This window comes from Geotrypetes seraphini, chromosome 7, assembly GCF_902459505.1.
Source record: "Geotrypetes seraphini chromosome 7, aGeoSer1.1, whole genome shotgun sequence".
Lineage (NCBI taxonomy): Eukaryota > Metazoa > Chordata > Amphibia > Gymnophiona > Dermophiidae > Geotrypetes > Geotrypetes seraphini.
In genome coordinates, this window is record NC_047090.1 from 143838514 (window position 1) to 143863376 (window position 24863).

Genomic DNA, 24863 nt, shown 5'->3' on the forward strand with positions numbered 1-24863 from the left:
AAGCAGGGGGGGATGAGATAGCTAGGGTATATAACTGCATTCGATAAAGTGTTCTGTCTCGCATATGTCTTCTTTCCTCGTTACTTTTCTTTTCCAGTTCTGCCTTTTCCATTTGTTTTCCTTCTACATCAAATACTTTAACACTTTGTTTTTCTTCTTTCTCCTCATATATGTGTTCTTTAGTCGTTTCAAATTCAGCTTGTTAACCATTCCACTCTACCCAGTTTACTTTCTGATGCTACAGCAATGACAAGGCAGGAGGAGAGGATGTCCAGAACAGAATCACTGGACATTGTTCAAGGAGAAGCAGATGACATTGTAATGTTTCATCCATCCTGTCAGGTGCTGTTCGCAGATGATGTTCCTGACAGGGTGGATAAAACAACAGCATATTTATCATTATCAGTTTTATAAAGGCTCCTGAAGAAGAACAGAATGTAGACAATGCAGTTATCCTTAATATCAGTTGATATTATGACAAAAATTGAGCCAGAGAACTGGGAAACACAAAGAGTAAAAGTAAAAGTAGACATAAATTGCAGAAAGGAACTGAAACACAACACAACCTAAAGGGGAGATTAAGAGGAACAGAAGGAATCTGGGGTATAACCGTCCTAGTACAAGATACAGGTGAGAGGGAGGAGCTAAGTGATGGGACATAAGGCATGGGAAAAATGAGAAGGGCAAGCGGACCTGGGAATGACAGAGAAGATGCAGCACAGAGGGAAGAGATAGAAGGCAGAGGGGTAGATGGAAATTCAGGGGATGAGGAGATAGATCTCTATCCGTGTGATGAGGTATAGTATGCACGTATGGAGGACTAGCCTAATGGTTAGTAGTGCTATGGGCTTTGATCCTAGCAAATTGGGTTCACTTCTCACTGCTGAAGTGGACTGCTGCTCCTTGGGCAAGTCATTTAACCCTCCATTGCCCCAGGTAGAAAACTTACATGGTGAACCCACTAGGGATAGAAAAGTACCTGCCTATAATGTGTTCATTGCTGCATACATCTAATAGTGCCATAGAAATGATTAGTCGTAGAAGCAGGGAGGGGAGAGTGAGAAGGAGCTGAGAGAAGGAATACAGTGTAGAAGGGAAGAATTGATCTGGGCGAGAGGATAGAGGAAAGAATAAGGGGAACTGGGAAAAAGCATACAGGGTCTCACTTGCTTTCTGCAGCAAATGAAACTGATGCACTTACAGTGCTTCTTCTGTCTGTGCAGGCCAGATAACCAATAATGAAAGCAGTGCACGGTAGCAGTTTCTGTAACTTATGCAATTTTATGTCATGATACACCATCGCCTTCCCTATTCCCTCCTCCTGGCATCATCACCTTCCCTTCCATTTGCTTCCCTCCCACACTTTAACCTCTGACATCATTCCCCCTTCCTTCTCATCCTCTGGTATCAGCACCACCTCATCTTTATGTCTATACGAGGGTGGTTTGAAAAGTTTGGTAAAAAACAAAAACAACAAAACCCACCAAGTTAAACAACATCGAGGGCTATATACTTAGTCCAGCGAGTTTCCAGTTTTTTAATGTTATTTTTTCTATGATACTAAATACCTCTACACAAATGGGCAAAGGGGACAATGTCTGAAAGGCAGTACTAATGCTCGAAGTATGGGAAACAAAGTTCTGGATCTAGAGACTGATCTGAAATTAGTGGTGATTACAGCGAAATGATTCACAGAGAATCATGACTGGGATATAGTAATACTGGGCTATATAATCTGTTCAGGAAAGACAGGAGGGGGAATGGTGTTATATGTTAAAGATCATATTGATGCCACACAATTGCAGGATCTGCAGAGTAAGGAAGAGGCACTGTGGGTCAGTTTGGAAAGAGGGAATGGAAAATGTATTTACATTGGTGTAATATACAGGTCTCCTTCAAAGACAGAAGTGGACAGAGATTTAATAGTAGACATTCAGAATATAGCTGTAAAAGGGGAAGCATTCAAAAAGAGAATCCAACAAAAACTGCAGTAGGACAAGCAGCAAGCAAAAAACAATACAAAAACTGCAGGCAATGTACAAGATGCAGGCACTGTTTATTGCAACATCAATGGTATATAACCTTATTACCAACCAGAGGACCTGACACTGTCCATGTTTTGGACAACACACCTTCCTCAGGGGTCCGTGGTAAATAAGGTATTGAGACTAACAGCAGTAAACAGGAGAAACAAGTGCCGATATGACTACGGTCCAGAAGTATGTCGCAATTGCGAGAGAAAAAAAAAAAAAAGAAGTATTGCCAATAGGTGATTTTAACATGCCAGATGTTGATTGGGGTATCCTTATTGTGGGAGATTCTGTATTCTCTACAAGGAGAACTGCTCCAGCTGTTGGTAATGGAACCCATGCAGGACAGGGCCATCTGGACTTAGTGCTTACAAATGGGGAAAGTGTTTCTGATATTACAATGGATGATCATCTGGCATCCAGAGATCACTGCATGGTGTGGTTTAATATTAAGACAGGTGTAGAAAGGGCTCATTCAAAAGTAAAGGTTCTAGACATTAAAGAAACTAACTTTGTTCAGATGGGCAAAACTGAAAGGCACTATTGTAAGGGCAACAAACCATTTTGTAAGGAAAGTAAGTACAGTAACAGTAAGAAGAGGAAAAGAAGGCCTCTTTGGTTCTCAAAAGTAGTAGCTGAAAAAGAGGTTAGCCTTCATAAAGCAGAAAAGATTGCAGAAAGAGGAAGACAGGCAAAAATATCTGGAAAAATTAAGAGAGGCTGGTCAAGTAGTCAGGAAAGCAAAGATGCAAATGGAAGAAAAAAAATGGAAAAATGGGGGGGGGGAAATATATTTTTTAGGTATATTAGTAATAGGAAGAAGTGCAAAAGTGACATTGGGAGACTCAAAGGTGAAGGGGAGAAATATGTAGAAGCTGATAAAGATAAGGCTGAATTGCTTAACAAATAGTTCTGTTCTGTGTTCACAGCTGAAGCACCTGGAGCAGGACTGCAGAAGACAAATGCAAGTAGGGATGGAGCTGAGGTAGATCCTGATCAATTTTCAGAGGATTGTATTTGTGAGGAGCTAGCTAAACTAAAGGTAGACAAAGCAATGGGGCCGGATGGTGTACATCCGAGGGTACTGAAGGGATCATAGGGAAGTTCTAGCGGCTGGTGGCTGACCTTTTCAATGCTTCTTTAGAATTGGGAATGGTACCAAAGGTCTGGAGAAAGGCAGATGTGGTCCCGCTCCATAAAAGTGGAAGTAAGGAAGAAGTAGTGAATTACAGGCTGGTAAGTCTAACTTCTGTGGTAAGTAAATGAATTAAAACACTTTTTAAATAGAGAATAGTGATGTTTCTGGAATCCTGTGGATTAGAGGACCTGAGGCAACATGGATTCACTAGAGGCAGGTCTCGTCAGATGGTGACCAGAGAATTGGATAGAGAGAGTGTACTAGATGTGGTGTATTTAGATTTTAGAAAAACACAGGCATCTAATAAATAAACAGAGTGCGTTCACTATGGGCCCCAAAGTGATGGACTGGGTCAGGAGCTGGTTGAATGGAAGACAACAGAGGGTAGTGGTCAATGGAGATCGCTTGGAGGAAAGGGATGTTACCTGTGGTGTGCCTCAAGGTTTGGTTCTTGGGCCTGTTTTTTTTTTAACATTTTTGTAAGCAATTTACTGAAGGGCTGTCAGGTAAGATTTGCTTCTTTGCGGATGATACCAAAATCTGCATTAGAATTGACAGTGTGAACAACATGAGGAAGGACCTAGTGAAGCTTAAAGAATGGCCTGAAATTTGGCAGCTAAGACTTAATGCTAAGAAATGCTAAATCACACATTTGGGCTGCAAAAACCTGAGGGAGTGGTACAGTTTAGGAGGCGAAGAACGTTTTTGCATGAAAGAGGAACTCTATGAGCATCGGGAGCAGCGCACAGCATTCAGCGTGGCTCCCTGCACTAAAAACTGCTATCGCAGTTCAGTAAAAAGGGGGGAGGGGAGGTTAGTTATTCAGCAATAAAGGTGCAGCCAGGTCTGTGCAACATTAATTATGGGCAATGGCATTATCTTTGTCCAGTACCTGAGGAAGATGTAATCAAGCTCTGAAATAAACTACTATTCCTGCTATCAGTTATTCCCATGGTTCTACACAGAGCCACATAAGAAATGGTCCCTGACTCCCTGCTCCATGGAGTTTACAGTCACAGCTCCCAAATAAGACATTGCTTTTCATTTCCTGATATCTCTCAGGATGCAATTGGCACTTAAAAACCTTAGGGCATTTTGAAGCATGGAGAAGGGTGGCAATCTGGTGAGAATATGGTCCTTGACTGATGGTTTTTGACACGGAGAGGAAAGGATTTCAGAGCTGGATACACTGGAGAGTGTGGTGCAGTAGTTAAAGTTATAGCCTCAGCACCCTGAGGTTGTGGGTTCAAACCCATGCTACTTTTTGTGACCCTGGGCAAGTCACCTAATCCCCCCATTGCTCCAGGTATATTAGATAGATTGTGAGCCCACCAGGACAGACAAGGAAAAATACTTGAGTAACTGCATAAATTCATGTAAAACTGTTCTGGGCTCTCCTGGGAGAACAGTATAGAAAATTGAATAAATATGCTCTTTTTCTTTTGTAGTATTCTAAATTTAACAAATTAGAAAACCTTAGTGGATCCCTCTCACAGAGATATGATTTCTGTCTCTTCAGTTTATTCAGGGCATATGTTTCTTCTAGTCTGAAAATCCTTTTCTGGTTTGTGCATGAACATGGAAAATGCATATTAAGGTATTTTCCATAAGGGCGCACGTTTTTGGAATTTTTTTGAGCCAAATAGTTCACCATTAGCTAAAACATGTTCAGCTGTCCTCTTTATCTGGCAATACCACTGGCTTCTCCCTTTTCCTTTGTCTCATACATGGAACATTGTACAATTGCTTTGAGGGATTGTGTCCTTAACAGAAGAGCTCATGTATTTTGCCACAAACACTACACAATCTGGCAAACTGTGAGAGACTTTTCCTTGCATCCTTTGAAAACAGAGCTCCAGACGGTTTCACTTTGTCATGTGGATTAGTGTATTCTAGGCCTGGAAGCTTTTGCGCTAGGCACTCTATTGGCACAGATTTCTCACACATTATATATAATTTCTGGGGCTTATCTTCTGTCTCCCTTTCAGGCTCTTAGTGTTATCTTTGTGTCCCAGGAGAATTTCTACCACCAGACAATTAGTATATAGTGAATAGCCAGTTTTATTCCACATTCTCCACCCCTTTTCTCCCTCCCTCTTTATGATTTATGGAGACTTGATATATCATCTTTACTATAATAGTTTTTAAACTCCTTTGAGGATTTCTTTTTTTTTTTTTTAACCACATCTACCTAATAGCTATCCATTTCTTTCTCTTACCTGCTTTCCAGCCTATTCCTTACTTTCTTATCCTAGCCCCAACTCCTCATTCCTTGTTTCTCTCTGCTTCTGCATCCTCATTCCTTAGTCTTTCACCAAATACTCCCCCTCTCTTTCTTCCCTCCTCCAGTCCAGCATCTCCCTTCTCTTTTCCTTCTTCCCATCCAGCATGCCTCCTCTCTATCTTCCTCTTTTCTAGCATCTCTGTTCTCTATCCCACAAATCCTCTTTCCCTAGCATTTCCATTTTCTGTACTCCATCTTCCCTCTAGCATTTCTCCACTCCCCTACTTGCTGTACAATATGTCCTCTCTTCCTCCTAATCTTCCCCAGCATCCCTCCTCTTCTCTCTAGCATCACCCAGTCTAGGGGTACCAGATATTCACTTTTAAAAGCGTATGTCCTTATGGACTTATTCAGATATATCCTCCAGGTTTTTAAATTTTTAGGAAAATATCCTCTTTTTCTTTGGCCTATGGCCAACACTCCTACCCACATAATGAGAGAAACCACTCTGGCCTATTAGTAAGCCTGGACACATGGGTGTGCTAAAGAGAGAGAGAGAAAGACATTGCTGATCTCCTCTCTATTTCCTTGCTGATTGAATCCGTCATAATAATTTTTCTGCAGCACGATGTTATGCATATGCTTTGCAAAGACTTTTCACACCTATCTCAGAAGCCAGCTAAAGTTGTTGAGGGATATTCCCTCTTCTGATAAGTATGCGTGAGCTCAGGCTCAGGGCAACATTCTCAAAACTTTAATGCCATCGCTAAACTGTTTTCTGGTAGTTTAGTCTGCACGCATGTTAGCGGCAGATTATCAAAAAGGGTTATCTCTGTCTTTCGCGAGGTTTCTAGCAGTCTCCGACAATGGAATGCAAATGTGTTCATTAACACTGAAATGAGCCCTCCAGTGGATTCTTAAAAATCGCCGAGGCACTTTCGAAGAGTGGCACTGGCTTTTGGTGACAAAAAGCAGTGATTGGTCCAGGGGTGCCATTACAGTGCCAGCACTTGTGTTTTGACTGTGGCTAATGAAAAAAAAAGGTGTATCTATATATTTTTAGTGGAGGGTAGTAAAATCACGCTTCTTTTGAGTTTTTGGGAGAGAGAGACATGTTTCATTCGCACTATTTAAAAGTCAATGTTTCTTCTTGAGCATGTGTATGATACACTTGTTTTGTGTGTTTCTGGCTGTGGGTCTTGATTAAATTTTACATTAAAAACAAATTACAAGATTTACCCAAATTATAGTAGTTTTTTTTTGGAGAGAAAGGCATGTTTTATGTGCGATTGAAAAAAGTCGACATTGCTTCTCCCCTCCTCTCCCTTCCATTCGTTCAATAGTGCAGCAGGAGAGTGTGTTTTTGTTTTTTTACGGCATTTTTCTGCGCCCATCAGCGATGGGCACATGCAAATGTAGGAAATCTTTGCTGCTGTCCGCTGATCTTATTTGCATGCACAATTTTTTAAGAATGTCTCGGGTTTTTAGATTCGATAGCAGACCGTCACTCTTTAACATGGGTTTTTGAAAATCTTGGCCTCAGACTCAGTCAAACTCAAATCCAGAAGATTTTTTAAAGTAGCCAGCTGATATTCAGCTGGCAGTGGTCAGTGTTTTTATGTCAACAGCCAGCTATGTTCCCTTATATTCAATGCCAGGCCATGTTCTGGGCACCAGAATTGAATATCCAGTTTTAGATTGGCTGCTAAAGCTTATGGGGCTGATATTTGGTGCTATTTAGCATTCTGGATATCTGCCGATATTAAGCGGAAGATGGCCAGCTATCTCCCACAGAATATCCTGTTTGGCAGATTGGCTCATAAGTGACTTTGTTGTGCAACATATACTCAGCGGTTGGTTAGTTAAGTTAGGTCTATCTTTGGCTGCTAGGACTTAGCCGGCCAGTTGATGAATATTGGATTAGCCCAGTGGTTCATAAATCTGTCCTGGGGGATCCCAGTCAGTTGGGTTTTCAAGATATCCCTAATGAATATGCATGAGTGAAATTTGCATGCCTACCTACTTTATAGCCAAATCTCATTCACGCATATTCATTAAGGGTATCTTGAAAACCCGACTGACTGGGGGTCCCCTAGGACAGGTTTAAGAACCACTGGCTTAGCTGGTTTTGTCTTGGCTGGCCAAAACATTTACTGCCTGATATTCAAAGTGATTTAACTTGGTAGTACCATGAGGCTGCCGCTAGAGTTTGCAACAGACATTTTGAAGAGTAAGTCATGCCAGGTAGGAGTGAATAGACAGTGCTCCTGCCTGTTTCGCCCACTAGACTACCAGGGAATTGCTAGGTAGGCCAGGGGGACCTATGAGTGTGGGGTTGGGGGAGGCATTCGAGCCCAGTCTTGATTTTCTTCTGGGGGTGAGAGGGGAATGGGGACCAGGACAGGGGCAGAAGGAGGGAGAAACGTACAGGCTGAGGCAACTCTTGTTATGCAGGTCCTGGCCAATATTTAGGCAGGGCTTACCAAATTGTCTTAGGTGGGTCCCAGCTGAATATCAACAAGGACCCACACAGCAGCATAGCAAGAGGTGGGTGGAGGTGCGGGCTGCCCCGAGCACCATCTAGGCATGGGTCCTGGCACCTTTCCACCTCTCTGCCCACCCACCTACCTGTTTAAATGATTGCCAGCAGCGGACAGCATCTCTAACCTGCTGCTTGTGCTGACCTCATAGGAACTCTTTGACTGTTGGAGCAGCGCAGAGCATTCAGCATGCCAGCCGGCGCTAAAATCCTCTTGCGCGGTTTTGTAAAAGGGGGGGGGGGTAAATGTTTAAATGCCAGTTTATGCCTGTCTAAAACCCGAATAATGCTTCTAAAATCTTCATTTGTAATTATTAGTTATTGCTTGTAGCTTTTCTTTGGTGTTGGTTTCTTTTGTGTGTGTGTGTTGTGTGTTCATCCGTTAAAATTTTATTTTGTATACTGCTTTGATGTGTTGAATGAAAAGTGGTTTATCAAGCTTACTAAACCTGAAATCTTCTTGGCTTCTGGGGAGTAGGAGAGTCTGGAAGTGCCATATTTTCTCACCATTTTAAGACCCCTGGATGCCTAATACTTCTTCAGATTGTGCTGTGTTCTTCATACACTGATTTCCCCTTCCTGCCAGCTCTCTGTCACACCCTGACGGGGGTGAAAGAGGTTCCTACAAGTACTGGCCAGACTTGATCCTGCTACTTAGCTTCAGAGATCGAACAAGTTCAGACTCTCCCAGATCAGTGGTGCTGGCTGTATGCTGAGCAGTACGGAGGAAAATGTTTCTTCTCAATTTATATGTTTTGTGTTGAACATTTCAACTCGCTCGAGGCCAAATGGGTGACGTGTGGAATCAAGTCTACAGGAATAAATTAAAATAATTCTGCTCAGTACCCAATGCTAGGGTGCATAGGAGCCAACTTTTATGAGTGGGGATGTTAAATAATATAGAAATCACCCGTCCTGGATGCAGTCAAGGAATTTTCTCATTAGGGTACTCAAGCACCCACATTGGCACCTACACTAGAAAAAGATTCTGTGGATTGTCATGTACTGGCCTATGTTGGGATGTACTAGCCTGTCCTACAAGTATAAATAGTGCCCCCCCCTTGGAGGGCTTTACTTCTCTTTCCCTCTCCCTCTAAAAACTAGGAGAAGGGCCAGGTTCCTCATACAGCCACTTCAAAAAAAAAAAGCCCCAACCAAGCCAAGAAACAAATTGATCTGAGGAAGAAAAACTGCAACACTCCTTCCTTTCTCTTATCTCTTATATTTAGGCTATATGAGATTACAAACATTCCCTCCTCTGGGTGCCTGACTCATAGTTGAGTATCACAAAACTTAGGTGTACAATAAAAAGATTTTCATTCTTTAAAGCAGTGTCTCTCAAACTGTGTGACATGGCACAGTATTGTGCTCCAAAGAGATTCTGTGTGTGCCACAAGAGATTCTAGAATTTTTACTTTATTTTTTAAAATTCCCTTCATAAGTATACACTAGAATAGATGGCATGTATGTCACATACACAAGAGGCTGTTAATGCTATGAGCGTCTATGTGCATAAGAATAGAACTGCCCAGACAAGCACCATTCTTTGACGTGATTGGTCCTTTAAAACTAACAGCAAGTAATTTTATTTGTGTTTTTTATGCAGTGGCTATCCTAACAAGAGCAACAAAGCAATCAAGGCTTTGTTACCGTTTGGATCACCTTATCTTTGCAAACTTGGATTTTCAACTCTGACAGAAATTAAATTGAAAAAAAGAGAACAACTGCAGATGGTGGGTGATGAAATGCATGTTTGCTTGTCAACTATCAAACTGCGTTTTGAGTTAATTTGCACTCAAAACCAAGCTCATCCACCCATTGATTAGCAATTCTATTTTATCTACTTTAGTTTCACCATTGTTATAATTACCGATACATAGCTTAAAGAACTTTAAATAAATAACTCTCAAATTTAACTTTTTATTGGTTTTGCAGTTTTATCATTTCAATTATAATGTGTCACGAAAAACATTTGCTCCGTTTAGTGAGCCAGAGCTAAAAAAGTTTGAGAGAGACTGCTTTAAAGCAAATAAAAACACTGAAGCAAACTTCTTTCTCAAATTGTATCACAAATGTTATCTTTCAAGTTACCCCATCCAAGTCCCTCTTTTCTTACAAAATTGCAAAACTCCAAAACTGCTGGGTTCTTTTTACCCATTTCCAAACTAGCAGGCACATAAGAACATAAGAAATTGCCTCTGTGGGTCAGACCAGGGGTCCATCACGCCAAGCAGTCCACTCCCGCAGCGGCCCATCAGGTCCATGACCTGTAAGTGATCCTTTGACTAAAACATTTCAATCCTCATTATTCTTCAATTCTCATTATTCTTCCATCTATACCCTTTATGAACCTATCTCTACCTCTATCTATATCCTTCAATCCCCGTATCCTTCAGGCAACTTGATGGCAAGACTGTTCCCTTGCCCTGTAATTTCATTAATATGAGCAACAGCTGTGTTGCATTCTGCCTCCAACACAGGTTTCAGTTCAGCATTTACACTCCGCTATTCTTGCTGGGGTATAATGCCTGAACTGACCTGGTTTCCCATAAAAATCCCAAAGGGTTCTGCCTACTATTTCCCTCTCAGAACCAGGAAAGAGGGACTGAAGCTTCCTTTGTTCCCTGCCTCAACCTCTGCCTCAAACTCCCAGTGTGTGGCCCTGGACAGTGGTGTAGTAAGAGGGGGGGGGGAACCAAACACCCCGGGCACCATCTTGGTAGGGGTGATGGCACCTCTCCACCCCCAAAGTCATGCATGTGCCCCCCCCCCCTTCCCTGCCTCTTCATACCTCTTTAAAATCTTTGCCAGCACGAGCAATTACTCTAGCCTGCTGCTCACACTGGCCTGGCTCCCTCTGAAATCACTTCTGGGTCACAGGGCCAGGAAGTGACATCAGAGGGAAAGCCAATGCCAGTACAAATAGCAGGCCGGAGAAGCTGCTCATTTAACCAGTTAATGTAACATTTAACCAGTCCACGTATCAGCAAAGGTGGAAAGAAGAGGAAATGAGAGTTGGCGTGGTTAAAAGGTGAAGTGAAAGAGGCTATTAGAGCCAAAAAAAATCCTTTAAAGAATGGAAAAAGGATCCGAATGAGGAGAATAAGAAGAAACACAAGCACTGGCAAGTTAGATGCAAAGCATTGATAAAGACAGCTAAGAAATAATATGAAGAGAAACTTGCAAAAGAGGCAAAAACTCAGCAATTTTTTTAGGTACATCAGAAGCAGAAAACATGTGAGGGAATCTGTGAGACCGTTGGCTCATCAAGGAGCAAAAGGGGCGCTCAAGGAGGATAAGGCTATAGCAGAAAGACTGAATGAATTCTTTGCTTCTGTGTTTACAGAAGAAGATGTAAAAGATCTACCTGAACCAGATATGGTTTTTAAGGGTGATGATGCGGAGGAACTGAAAGAAATTTCGGTGAATCTGGAAGATGTACTAAGCCAAATCGATAAGTTAAAAAGTGATAAATTGCCAGGAACAGATGGTATACATCCCAGGGTACTAAAAGAACTCAAACATGAAATTGCTGACCTGCCGTTAGTGATCTGTAACCTGTCACTAAAATCGTCTGTAGTACCTGAAGATTGGAGGGTGACCAATGTTATGACGATTTTTTAAAAGGGCTCCAGGGACGATCTGGGAAATTACAGAACAGTAAGCCTCACTTCAGTGCCGGGCAAAATGGTACAAACAATTATAAAATTGTGGAATACATAGACAAACATGATTTAATGAAACGGAGTCAGCATAGGTTCAGCTGAGGGAGATCTTGCCTCACAAATTTGCTTGACTTCTTTGACGGTGTGAATAAACATGTGGATAAAGGTGAGCCGGTTGATGCAGTGTATCTAGATTTTCAGAAAGCTTTTGATAAAGTTCCTCATGAGAGGCTCCTGAGAAAATTAAAGTTCAGTTGTGGATTAGGAATTGGTTATCAGATAGAAAACAGAGGGTAGGGTTAAATGGTCATTTTTCTCAATGGAGGAGAGTAAACAGTGGAGTGCCGCAGGGGTCTGTACTAGGACTGGTGCTATTTAACTTATTTATAAATGATCTGGAAATTGGAATGACGAGTGAGGTGATTAAATTTGCAGATGACACTAAACTGTTCAAAGTTGTTAAAACGCATGTGAATTGTGAAAAATTGCAGGCGGACCTTAGGAAATTGGAAGACTGGGCATCTAAATGGCAGATGAAATTTAATGTGGACAAATGCAAAGTGATGCACATTGGGAAGAATAACCTGAATCACAGTTACCGGATGCTAGGGTCCATCTTGGGGGTAAGTGCCCAAGAAAAGGATCTGGGTATCATTGTAGACAATACGATGAAATCTTCTACTCAATGTGCGACGGCGGCCAAAAAAGCAAACAGGGTGCTGGGAATTATAAAAAAAGGGATGGTTAGGATTTCCTCTCTCAGCGTCAAGAGACAATTAAGTTAGGTGCTACATTCCTTCTTGCCTATCCCTGTAAGTGCCTGGTTAGGTACTTGGGTGTCAAATATACATTTTATTCTCCAGAACATTTGAAGCAGTTTCTAGATATTAAGAAAATCATTAAGGAATGAGTGAAAAAGGGGATTTTTTTTGAATACTTTAGTTGTTGATTCACACTAAACTTTTCAGCAAATGATATGTAACTAATTTCTCCCTTAATATGCTTTGACTACCTTTATTGAAATTGTGGTCTAAGAAAGGGGATTAAGATTTGGTTATATTATAAGAATTTTTTATTTTTTTTCCTTTTGGAATATTTTCCTTCTCTGTGTTTCATGTAGCAAGATGTTCTTGTGAATTGTATTTGAAAATTATAAATAAATACATTTTTTTTTTTTTAAAGGGATGGTTAACAAGACTAAGAATATTATAATGCCCCTGTATTGCTTCATGGTGCGATCTCATCTGGAGTATTGTGCTCATTTCTGGTCTCCGTATCTCAAGAAACATATAGTGGCGCTAGAAAAGGTTCAAAGAAGAGCTACCAAGATTGTAAAGGGGATTGAACTCCTCTTGTATGAGGAAAGACTACAACGGTTAGGGCTCTTCAGCTTGGAAAAGAGACAGCTGAGGGGAGATATGATTGATGTCTACAAAATCCTGAGTGGAGTAGAAGGAGGTACAAGTGGATTGATTTTTCACTCCGTCAACGGCACAATGCGCAGAGGCCTCAACGAAAGCAAACAGAATGTTGGGTATTATTAAGAAGGGTATTACAACCAGAACAAAGGAAGTCATCATGCCGTTGTATCATGCGATGGTGCGCCCGCATCTGGAGTACAGTGTCCAATATTGGTCACTGTACCTTAAGAAGGACATGGCGATACTTGAGAGGGTTCAGAGAAGAGCGACAAAAATAATAAAAGGTATGGAAAACCTTTCATATGCAGACAGGTTAGAAAGGCTGGGGCTCTTTTCCCTGGAGAAGCAGAGACTCAGAGGAGAAATGATAGAGACTTACAAGATCATGAAGTGCATAGAGAATGTAGAGAGGGACAGATTCTTCAGCCTATTGGGAACCACAAGAACAAGGAGACACTCAGAGAAATTGAAAGGGGACAGGTTTAGAACCAATGCTAGGAAATTCTTTTTCACTCAGAGGGTGGTGGGCACCTGGAATGCGCTTCCGGAGGTTGTGATAGGACAAAGTACATTACGGGGATTCAAAGAAGGATTGGATAAATTCCTGAAGGATGCGGGGATTGAGGGATATAGGTAGAGGTAGAGATAGGATTATGAAAGGGTTTTAGACAAAGGATCACCTTACAGGTCATGGACCTGATGGGCCGCCGAGGAAGCGGACTGCTGGGCGCGATGGACCTCTGGTCTGACTCAGCGGAGGCAACTTCTTATGTTCTTATGTGGTAAGAGCAGATAGTGTAGCTGGTTTTAAGAAAGGTTTGGACAACTTCCTGAAGGAAAAGTTCATAGTCTGTTATTGAGAAAGACATGGGGTAAGCCACTGTATCAGTAGCATGGAATATTGCTACTCCATGGGTTTTGGCCAGGTACTAGTGACCGGGATTGGCCACTGTGAGAACGGGCTACTGGGCTTGATGGACCATTGGTCTAACCTAGTAAGGCTATTCTTATGTTCTTAAAGAGGTACTGGGGTGGGAAGGGGGTGCGGAGAGGGCGCGGGGGGTTGGCGTGGAAGGAGCAAGAGGGTGCCTCCTACTCTCGCTATGCCACTGACCCCGGATTTTAACCAGTTCAGTTACTCCACCCCTTTCAGGAAAGTTCCTGCCCCCTAGTGATGTGAGAGTCAAGAATTTTCTAACCCCTGTGGATTTATATGTTGCTAGGCAACCCATTCGTGTTGATCCAGCAAGCCCTTGCTCCCCAATAGTACAACCAAATACTGAAGTATTTTTTGGAAGGGACTTTCCCCTCAATGTGGGGGTTATACAAAATGAATCTTGCTTTCCCAAAGTAACTCTGCAAGCCACTTAAGAAATCTGTAGTAGTTCCTCTCAAGCAGTTGACAGCTCCTGGGTTACCAATCACAGAATATGGTACATCTGTTTGCAGAATCTGAGGTGCAAGGTTTCTAGAGAGTGTCATTTCCCTTTCTCTGCCTTTTTCCTTCTTCTTCTCCTTTTACTTTTGACTGATTATATCATTTACTATTTTACTTTCTAATGAAGAGAGAAAAGAGACTGCTTATAAGTAACAAATTGAAATATGCTTGTTAAACGGAGTGCTGGATTTTTGTGTGCTGTTTCATCTTGTTACTAGTGCTTTCACCAGTGGAACTTAACTATCAACATAAGAACATAAGAATTGCCACTGCTGGGTCAGACCAGTGGTCCATCATGCCCAGCAGTCCACTCATGCGGCAGCCCTTTGGTCAAAGACCAGCGCCCTAACTAAGACTAGCCCTACCAGCACACATTCTTGTTCAGCAGGAACTTGTCTAACTTTGTCTTGAATCCTTGGAGGGAGTTTTCCCCTATGACAGACTCTGGAAGAGCGTTCCAATTTTCTACCACTCTCTGGGTGAAGAAGAACTTCCTTACGTTTGTATGGAATCTATCCCCTTTTAACTTTAGAGAGTGCCCACTTGTTCTCCCTACCTTGGAGAGGGTGAACAACCTGTCTTTATCTACTAAGTCTATCCCCTTCAGTACCTTGAATGTTTCGATCATGTCCCCTCTCAATCTCCTCTGTTCTAGCAGTGGCTTTTATTTAAGAAGATTCTCTTCCTAGGCACAGAATGTAAAATCCATTTTGAAAAAAAAGCCTAGTGAATTGTAGGCGAAAAGCTAAACTTTACTGCAGCCATTAATCATCTCAGCAGCTGGCAGGTCACTTTCTGACACTGTAATGTCCTTTTTTTTTTTTTAGCTGACCACAGACACTTGACAATGCCACCTTATATGCACAGCTTTTTAAAAAAAGAAAAAAAAAACAAAAACTTTTCAGTATTTCTTCAGTTTAATATGTGAATTTCTTTTGACAGATGCTGAGACATAAACAAGAAGAAGAGTCTTTTCATTCACTTGATTTTTTTTTTTTTAATGTAATGCATGGAAACATAGCTACATGAAACAATACTTATCATGTCTGTCCAAGTGATGTATATTGACTGATCCAAAATCGAGAACTTGCAGCAGCCAATCATTAGTAGCTCTCTACAGGGCAGGAGTGCAGGAATGCTGCTCCTGCTCCGGTTCACCACTGGACTACTGGGAATTATAAAAGGTATGCGGAAGAAGTGGGAGGGAGGTAAAGGAAGGCACAGTCGACCGGGACAGGAGGTGGAGGGATCCCTCCTGTCCCGGACCACTTCTGGACCACCGGACGTATAGAAGTGGAAGATGACATCTTCCTTCTTAGAGGCCCCTCAACCACAAGAGGGCACCCGCTCAAACTCAGGGGCGGAAAATTTCACGGCGACACCAGGAAGTATTTCTTCACGGAGCGAGTGATTGATCGGTGGAACGGGCTTCCAGTGCAGGTGATCGAGGCCAGCAGCGTGCCAGATTTTAAGAATAAATGGGACGCCCATGTGGGATCCCTAAGAGGGTCAGGGCAAAACACTAGCTAATCTTAAGGGGAGGGTCTATAGTGGGCAGACTTGATGGGCCTTGGCCCTTTTCTGCCATCATCTTTCTATGTTTCTATGAAGGAGGTGGGAGGCTGGATAAAAGTTTTTCAAGTTGGCTGGGATTTCTCCTGTCCCGGTTCACCACTGGCCGACCAGGTCTTACAGCAGACCCGGCAGAGGCCTGCAAGACATGAGGAAGAAGGGAGGGAAAGGGCACAGGGTAGGGAGGGAAGGAGGGAGTCAGAATGCAGAGCCTGGCAGGTCAAGGCAGGGCAGGAAGGTAGGAGGGACAGGGTGAAGAGCCAGGGAGGGAGGGGGGTTGGGTGTAGAGCCTGGCAGGGGAGGGAGTGAGGGAGTGGGGCTGAGTGCAACACTGAACAGTGCAGGGTACTTGAATATTAACCCCCTGGTTTATATTTAAGTCAACCGTTTCTCCTCTTTTTTTTTTTTTTGGGGGGGGGGAAAGGTTACCTCAGTTTATATTTGAGTTGGCTTATATTTGAGTATCTACGCTAATACTGTCATTATGGGGGCATGGTATGAGGCGGAGCTTGGGCGGGGCCTAGAGTGGAGCTTTTGGGTCTCCCCCGAAACACTAAAGTGTTCTGCTGCTTATGATTTGAAGAATATGTTGTAATAAATTAGCAAAATGCTGGAACCAACTACCACTTACACGACAATCTTGTGACCAATATCTCAGGTTCAGCAAACTTCAACAAGCATTTCTGTACCAAGATAGAGAGCCAACTCTGAAGTATATGAAATGGCAATTGTAAAAGCTCATTTCTAAACTGTCCAATGCAATTCCTGGGACATAACGATGAGCCAAAGATGGCCTACTTAAACCTGTAACTATGGGGCTCATTTTCAAAAAAGATAGACGTACAAAGGCAGCATAAACCAGTAAACTAGTCAAAACATCCAAGTGGCCAATCTAAAACAGACTTTCTAGATGTCTTTCTGGTTGTTTTGTCTCCAGTGCATCTAAAGCTTAAGGGGGCATATTAGAGGCATGCTTTGGGTGGGCTTAGGACATGAACGCTCTATGGGGATTATCAAACCTTTTTAAAAAACTTCCAGGGATTTTTTTTTTCAGACATTTGGAGCTAGACCTGTTTTAAAATCATCTAAATGCTAAAAGGTGTCCAAACTGACCAGATGACCACTGGAGGGATTAAGGCATGACCCCCCCTTACACCCCCAGTGGTACTGTCCAGCCTACATGACAGATTCACATGGCTCACATACATCGGCAAAGTAGAGGGACACTCTAAGGATTACTGCAGTGAATGTCATATTAAAAGTCCCAGGTACAGATGTCATTATAACTTGCTTTTACTGTGTGGTGAGCCCTCTAAAACCTATTGTACCTACATAAAGATGACACCTACAGGCATAAGGGCTATTGTTATACAGTAAGTTTTGGGTGGGTTTTGGACGGCTCACCATACAATATAAGCAAGTTATAATGACATCTGTACCTGGGACTTTTAATATGTGCCTGCATAGCCTTCAAGATTCTACATGACGTCCTTCCTCCCGTTATCCCACTCTTCTGGAACTCCTCAAACCCGCTCTCTTCTAGACCCTCCCAAAAACTGAAACTATCTTTCCCATCTATAAGAGGTATATCCCGCGCAGGAAAACTTGGAACATCCCTCCCCTTTAGAACCACAGAACTCTGGAACAACCTCTCATCCCCGCTCAGAAATTCTAGCTCCTACCAATCCTTCCGTAAACACTTGAAAACTTGGCTCTTCTCAAAAATCTAATCACCTCCCGTTCTCTAGTACCCTGTCCCTCTCTATCTTCTCAGTCCCTCTCCTATATCTCTTCTTTGTAGTTCCTTTCCTCTCAACATCTGTAAACTGTGCCGAGCTCTGCGCATGCGGAGATGGTGCGGTATACAAACCTAAGGTTTAGTTTAGTTTAGTTTAGACATTCACTGCAATAATCCTTAGAGTGCTCCTTTGCTGTGCTCAGGAATGCTCAGCTGTCTACGACAGTTTGCTAAGAATGCTGGCTGCTTGGATGCCAGAAAACTTGATTTTGTGTGTTTTTCATGTGGACTATAAATATTCAAGAATGGCCAAAAAAGAAAGACATAGTAAGGGCCCAAACGTCTAGCTAATTTATTTTCAAACAAAAAAGATAGACATCTTGCAGTTTTGAAAATGAACATCTTTCCCAAAACATCTAAACTCAGACTCAGATGTCCTATTGAAAATGCCCCTCTATATATTTGTAACTCTGACCTAACTGTATTAATAACTGATCTACCTATATTAGTGTATTAGCAATTCTATCGAATGTCCGTGTCAAACTGTCCATTGTAACTTCTTGGGTAACTGACTCAATCTCTTGCAATGTAATCCTACCTTGAACTGAATAGGTAAATGCAGAATAGAAAATCTGATTAACATAACATAACATTTTCTGTCTTGAAATGAATTTGGACAAAATTACATTTCTCCACAATCATTAAGAGCAGTCTATATCTGTCTATCTAAATTGGGCATCTTGGGGAAAATACTGTGAATACTTTTTTCCTAGGGGGTTTATACCTATAATCACAGCAAAGCTATTTTGGTAGATTTGCTTTCATTTTTGCTCAGGAAAAAATTATAAACATTTATACCTGCCTATTTTGCATGCAGGACTATTTTTCCATTGGTATGTGCCAATACTCAGTACCGACATGTTGCCAAAAATTGCTTCACGGTTCCTTCATATTTATCTTCCCTTCTCTCCTAGGGACTTCTGAGCCTTCTCTCCGGTGGCGTACCAAAGAGGGGATTGGGGGGGCAGTCTGCCTTGGGTGCAGCCTATAAAGGGGTGCTCCGACAAGTCCTCTGAGGGCCAGCACCAAGAACTTCTTCTTGGCAGCAACAGCAGCGTTCACAATTCGCTGCTCTTGTCGGCATCGGGTCTTTCTCTCAGCCGGGTTCTGCTTTCACAGAAACAGGCAGGACCTGGCAGAGAGGAAGGCCCGACGCTGGCGAGAGCAGAGAATTGTGAACACTGAGCTGCTGACTGCAGGATGACAAAGGGAGGGAGGGGAGGGGGAGAGAAAATCTGCATCCGATTGGGGAGAGGGAGGGAAGGAGAAGGAAGACCAAAGCTATACACACACAACATCTGTGCCCATAGAAAAAAAAAAAAGAAAAAACATATCAGACCTGTCAGTAACATAGGTTTTTTGGGGTTGGCATTAGTGAACCAATTATGGCATGCAATGTAAGGCCATCAATTGGATGGCTCGTTTTAATATTAATGACCTCATTTTAATAGTAATGAGATTATTTGCATGCTAGAATCAGAGAATGTACGACTGTATGGAAAACCATATGGTGAGCTGTTTTGAAAATTGGGTCAGCATATTCTGTTGGTCGCTAAACCAGACAAACTGGTTTAGTGACCATTAGTATACGATTGGAGAGTTTTGTGCATTAGGCCCTAAGTGTATCGATAGGTAGCATAGATGCACCCCCACTATCTGCTGATGAACCTTGCAGCAAGTGTGTACCGTGTGGTAAACGCAGAGGAGATAGTACTGCTTTGCACTTACCATGCCTTAAAGTTTTGTGCTTAAGGTGTGGAAAGCTCAAATTCATGCCACACTTTAGTAAACATGTCCCCATGATGGCACAGAATGGAATATATGTTAGAGAATGACATGGGGATATATTTTTTCCTGTAACCTGAGGGAACTCATTTTCCTATCCTGTCCTGGCAAGTTCTTTCACTGTCCCTGCCCCATCCCTGAAAGCGCTGTCTTCACCTGCACAAGTCTCAAACACTTTAAAATCATGTGTTCGAGGCTTGTGTGGTTAAGGCAGAACTTACAGGAATAGGGCAGGGACAGCGACAAAACTTGTGGGGACGGTGGAAACTGAGTCCCTGCAGTGATGGGGACAAAATTGTCTCCGTGTGGGCAGGATGCACAATTCCGACAACACAGTATAAAAAAATATTATTTAACTCAGGAAGTTCTGCCACCTGATGGACAATCATCTGCTGGAGCTTGTCTCCAATCTTCTTCTGTATGGGGCCCTCCAGGCTATTGTTTTTCTTGTAGAAGAGTAGCACATGAGTGGTGAATGGTGCACGCTTTTTGCTCTGCTGGTTCTGAAGCACAAGGTCCTTTCTCCCACCTGTCTGTCATTGGAAACAACACTTTTCTTTGCTGTAGGCTATTTGAGCCTTTTCAGTGCACACTGCAGTGAAAGCACATTTCTTCTCAAATGTGTGTGGTGTTTCTTGCCATTTATCGTGCTGTGCTCACTGTCTAATGGTAATAATACCTGTTAACACATGCAATGAGATATCCAGGGGAACTCAAAAATTAAACATTCTTTTTGCATTTGGACACAGTCCCAGATACATTTTCACTGGCAGTGCTTGCAGGAATAAGTGCTGTCTGAATGGAGGGGGGAGGAGAAGGGGTTGTGTTTAGTTTTTTTCAGTTCTAGCTCAAGGCAAGTTCTAGTCAAGGTACAGTAGGTTTTTCCCTGTCTCCAGAGGGCTTGCAATCTAAGGGGCGGATGCAGAAGGGTTTGAGTTACAGCTGGGCACTGATGGCTGAATCCACAACTTTTAAGGCAAATACAATGCCAAAGTTTTATTCACTGATGCAGTAAGGGACTTACTTTATAAAGGGCGCCTAACTTACCCCCCTCTCATTTTATGAAGCCACGTTAGGCTTTTTTTTACCACCTGGCTGCAATGGTATTAGCTCTGATGCTCATAGGAATTCTCTGAGCGTCGGAGCTAATACTGCTGAGTCGGCGATAAAAAGGCCTAACGCTGCTTTGTAAAAGGGAATCTTAATTGTCAAAATACCCTTGCCTGGGTCGACCAATGGCTGAGAACACTGTCCGGTGGCGTCACGAAGGGGGCAGGATAGAGCCAGATCGGGAGGGCGTTCCTTAAAGGACGTTTTCGCTGCTCCTGCCGGCTTCTTAGCCTTTTTCTTGGTGGCGGGGGTAGACCGGCAGCCGTGCTGAAGTGCAGGTCCCAGGAGGTTCCGGACCCGGCCGGCTGTGCACTCCCCTAGGGCGTGCACCAGGGGCGGTCCACCCCACGTCCCGCCCTTGGTTTGCCACTGACTATGTGCATGAACAAGCAAAATGAAGGAGTCGGCACATACCTGGTGCAAAAATTTTTTGTGTGTCTTTATTAAAATTTATAGCCCACTGTATCCAATGATCACGGCTGTTACAGCTAAACAAATATAATAAAATACATGGAGGAGTATTTTCGATATGACGTCTAAGTCTGAGTTTAGATGTTTTTGGAAGTACACTTCCCCCTCCAAATTTGCAGGGGGTTAGGGGTAGAGCCAGCCCATGAGTATGGAAAAATTGCAAATATCTTTAGGGCTGATTCTGACCCATCCCCATTTCCCACCTCCCAGATCTCTCCATACCTTACCTGGTGGTCTAGCAGTGAAGCGGGGCAGGAACAATTTTTCTACGCTCCTGCCTCATGCAGAGCCTTGAGCAAAAATGGCTGCCGTGAGTTCCTGCTGTAGTCTCTTGAGACCACAGGAACTCACAGCAGCCATTTTTGTTCACGGCTGTGCACGGGGCAGGAGCGTAGGAAGATTGCTCCTGCCCTGCGTCACCACTAGACTACTAGGCTTTAAAAGTAAGGTGTGAAGAGGTCCGGGAGGCGGGAGATCGGTCGGGTGTGTCAAGATTGCAAAGTCACGAGTCCTAAACCCATGAATTTGGAGGGCAAAGTAAACATCCAAATATCGGATAGAGAAAATGATCATTTTTGAAACTGCAAAACTTTTTTTAAAAAAAAAATAACCTTTATAGATTTGTTTATCGAAAATGGTCAAAAAAGATAGAGGCACTAGAAGCAAACATAATGTCCAAATGAAAAATACATAAAACAAGCCATTGGGACGTAAGGGGTGCCAGTATGAAGACTGTAAAAAATTACAAAAAGGACTTTGTGAGACTGGGAAACTGGGCATCAAAATGGCAGATGATGTTTAATGTGAGCAAGTGCAAAGTGATACGTGTGGGAAAGAGGAACCCAAACTACAAGGGGGTTCTGAAAAGTTCTCAGCCCAACCAAGAAAAGAATGACGTGGATATGGTTCAATCAATGATCTGAAACAATGTCAAAATACAGAATTTTGTTTCTGCAAATTGACACTTAATGAAATAAGCTGCAGTGGCAAAATAACACTCAGACTTTAGGAAGCTGGTGGTTAGACTGAGAACTTTTCAGTACTCCTTCATATAGCTATATGATGCAAGGTCCACAGTAGGAATTACCAGCCAGGATTAGGATTAAGGTGTCATCATTGATGATATGTTGAAACCCACAGCTCAGTATGCTGTGGTGGCTAAGAAAGCAAATAAAATGTTAGGAATTAAGAGAAAAAATAGAGAAAGTATAATCAAGAGGGATTGTCCAGCTGTGCCATCGAGTCCCCAGGGCATAGGGACAAAGCCGCTTTCCAGAGCCCCACATAGCAGCGATGATCAATCCTCCCCCCCCTTGGGAGTTCGGTGGATTTCAAAGCGGGCTACTTGAGCAACCCGATGAAACCAATGAGTAAAGGATGCCGCCTGATCAGACACCCAATATTGCAAAAGGAGTTTTTTCACCATGAGGATGGCTAAATAAAGAAATTTCTGCTGAGGACCCGAGAAACACTCCAACACTCGCTGATCACCCAATAAAAGCATGCCATAGTCACGGGGAATAGGACGGTGCACGATCTGCTTCAAAAAAAGAGAGAACATACAACCATAGATCAGTGGACGGGCATTCCAGAAAGTGATAGACTTGTGTGTTTGTAGTCTGTGCATGTGCAGTACAACTGGAGGATTTGCTTTTGCTCTTTATATGAAAAATTTGCAGATTGCAACTGGAGGGTATGGCGATAGTCCATTTCTTTATTTCTTTTCTGTGTATTGCCTGTTCGATTTAATACTCAGTTTTGTACCTATTTTGGGCCTTGTGTCCTTGTACTGTTGGATTTCTGTACACTCTGTGTTGCACTCGCTAATAAACATTGTTTAAAAAAAAAAAAAGAATGTTAGAAATTATCAGGAAAGGAATGGAAGACAAAGATGAGAATGTTATAATGCCCTTTTATCGCTCTATAGTGTATCCGTACCTCAAATACTGTGTGCAATTGTGGTCAACACATCTCAAAAAAGACATAGTGGAATTAGAAAAGGTATAACAGAGAAGGATGATGAAATGATAAATGGTATGAGATGACTTTCCTGAGGAAAGGCTAAAGGGGCTAGGATTTTTAAGCTTTGAGAAGAGACAACTCAGAGGCGATATGATAGAGGTCTATAAAATACTGAGTAGAGTGCAATGGATAGATGTGAATTGCTTGTTTACTCTTTCCAAAAATTCTAGGACTAGGGGGCATGCAACGAAGCTACTAAGTAGTGGATTTAAAACAAGCTGGAGAAAAAAATTTCTTCACTCAAGGTATAATTAAACTCTGGAATTTGTTGCCAGATAATGTGATGAAAGCAGTTAGCTTAGTAGTGCTTAAAAAAGGTTTGGATAATGTCCTAAAAGAAAAGTTCATATGCCATTATTAAGATAGATTTGGGAAAATTCAACCGCTTATTTCTAGGATAAGCAGCATAAAATCTGGGTTGTTTTTTTTTTCCCTTTTACAATCTTGCCAGGTACTTGTGATCTGGATTGGCCAATGTTGGAAACAGGATACTGGGCTTGATGGACCTTCAGTCTGTCCCAGTACGGCTGCTCTTAAGTTCTTATGAAATCAGCACTTAACCAGCCAAGTGCCAACTTCAGTCCCAGAAAGTCCCCAAAATAGCCAGTTTTCAGTTCTGCAGTAACTGGTTAGGGTGCTAACTGCTAAGATGCCCATAGCGCACGCAAAATTGATTAGTGCCCCTTGATGAATTCTCCCCACCTATGTGTCACTGAAATTTAGCAGTTAGCCCTGAACAGTCAATTTAACCAGCTAGGAGATATTTCCGATGAGTTATATCACATTTAATCTGATGGAATGTTTGAGAAGGGGAGGGTGATTTTTTTCTTGTATAGTTAACTGAGCTCCAGTTCTGGCATTGGCTTCATGATTATAGGCCTGATGTACTAAATGCTTTTATTTTTTCTTTCTATTTTCAGGGAAAAATGCTGAAGACACAGGCTCCATATGTCTTGTAATACACAAATAAAATATACTAAATATAAAGTTAAAAAAAAAAAACACAAGTATATTGCTGTTGACTAAATATTCACTGATAATATATTTGATATGATAAATGCAAAGACTAAACCTTTGTGATGTAAAAACTCATGCATTACAGTTTCTTTTGTTGGTCCTTCAAAAGGAGTCACAATCTATAGACTCCAATTTTCTCCAGGCCCAGTAAGGCTGCTAGAACTCTGTGCTACAGTTTGGCACGTGATAAATGTGTTTGCAAATTAAACCCACATGTGGGCAAGAACATTTTGCAGACAACTATGGAACATCCTCTCCTATCTTCTGCAAAATCTGAAAAGGCAGCTACAAACACCAGGGCCTGGGGCCTTCCGAGATGGACAGGGAAATTGTTTCAGCTCCAGACTTCAGGTTCAATGGTTGAAAGAGCTTTATTAACCCCACAGTGACTTTCACAACATTGTTTTCCAGTAAAGTGCAGGGAAAAGTTCTTCCTTGTATGATAGATTACTGAGTTAGGGATCTTTGATTCCAGAAAGATGTCTTGTATTAGAAATCGAGGTAGCAACAGCAGGCATCATGTTTCTAATTGTTGCAGCAACTGCCTCATAAATAATCCTTGTATGGTGGACTTTAAATTTTTCTCTTTCTTTTTCTTAATTTAACAGGGTGCTGCTGTGCTGACTAAGCAGA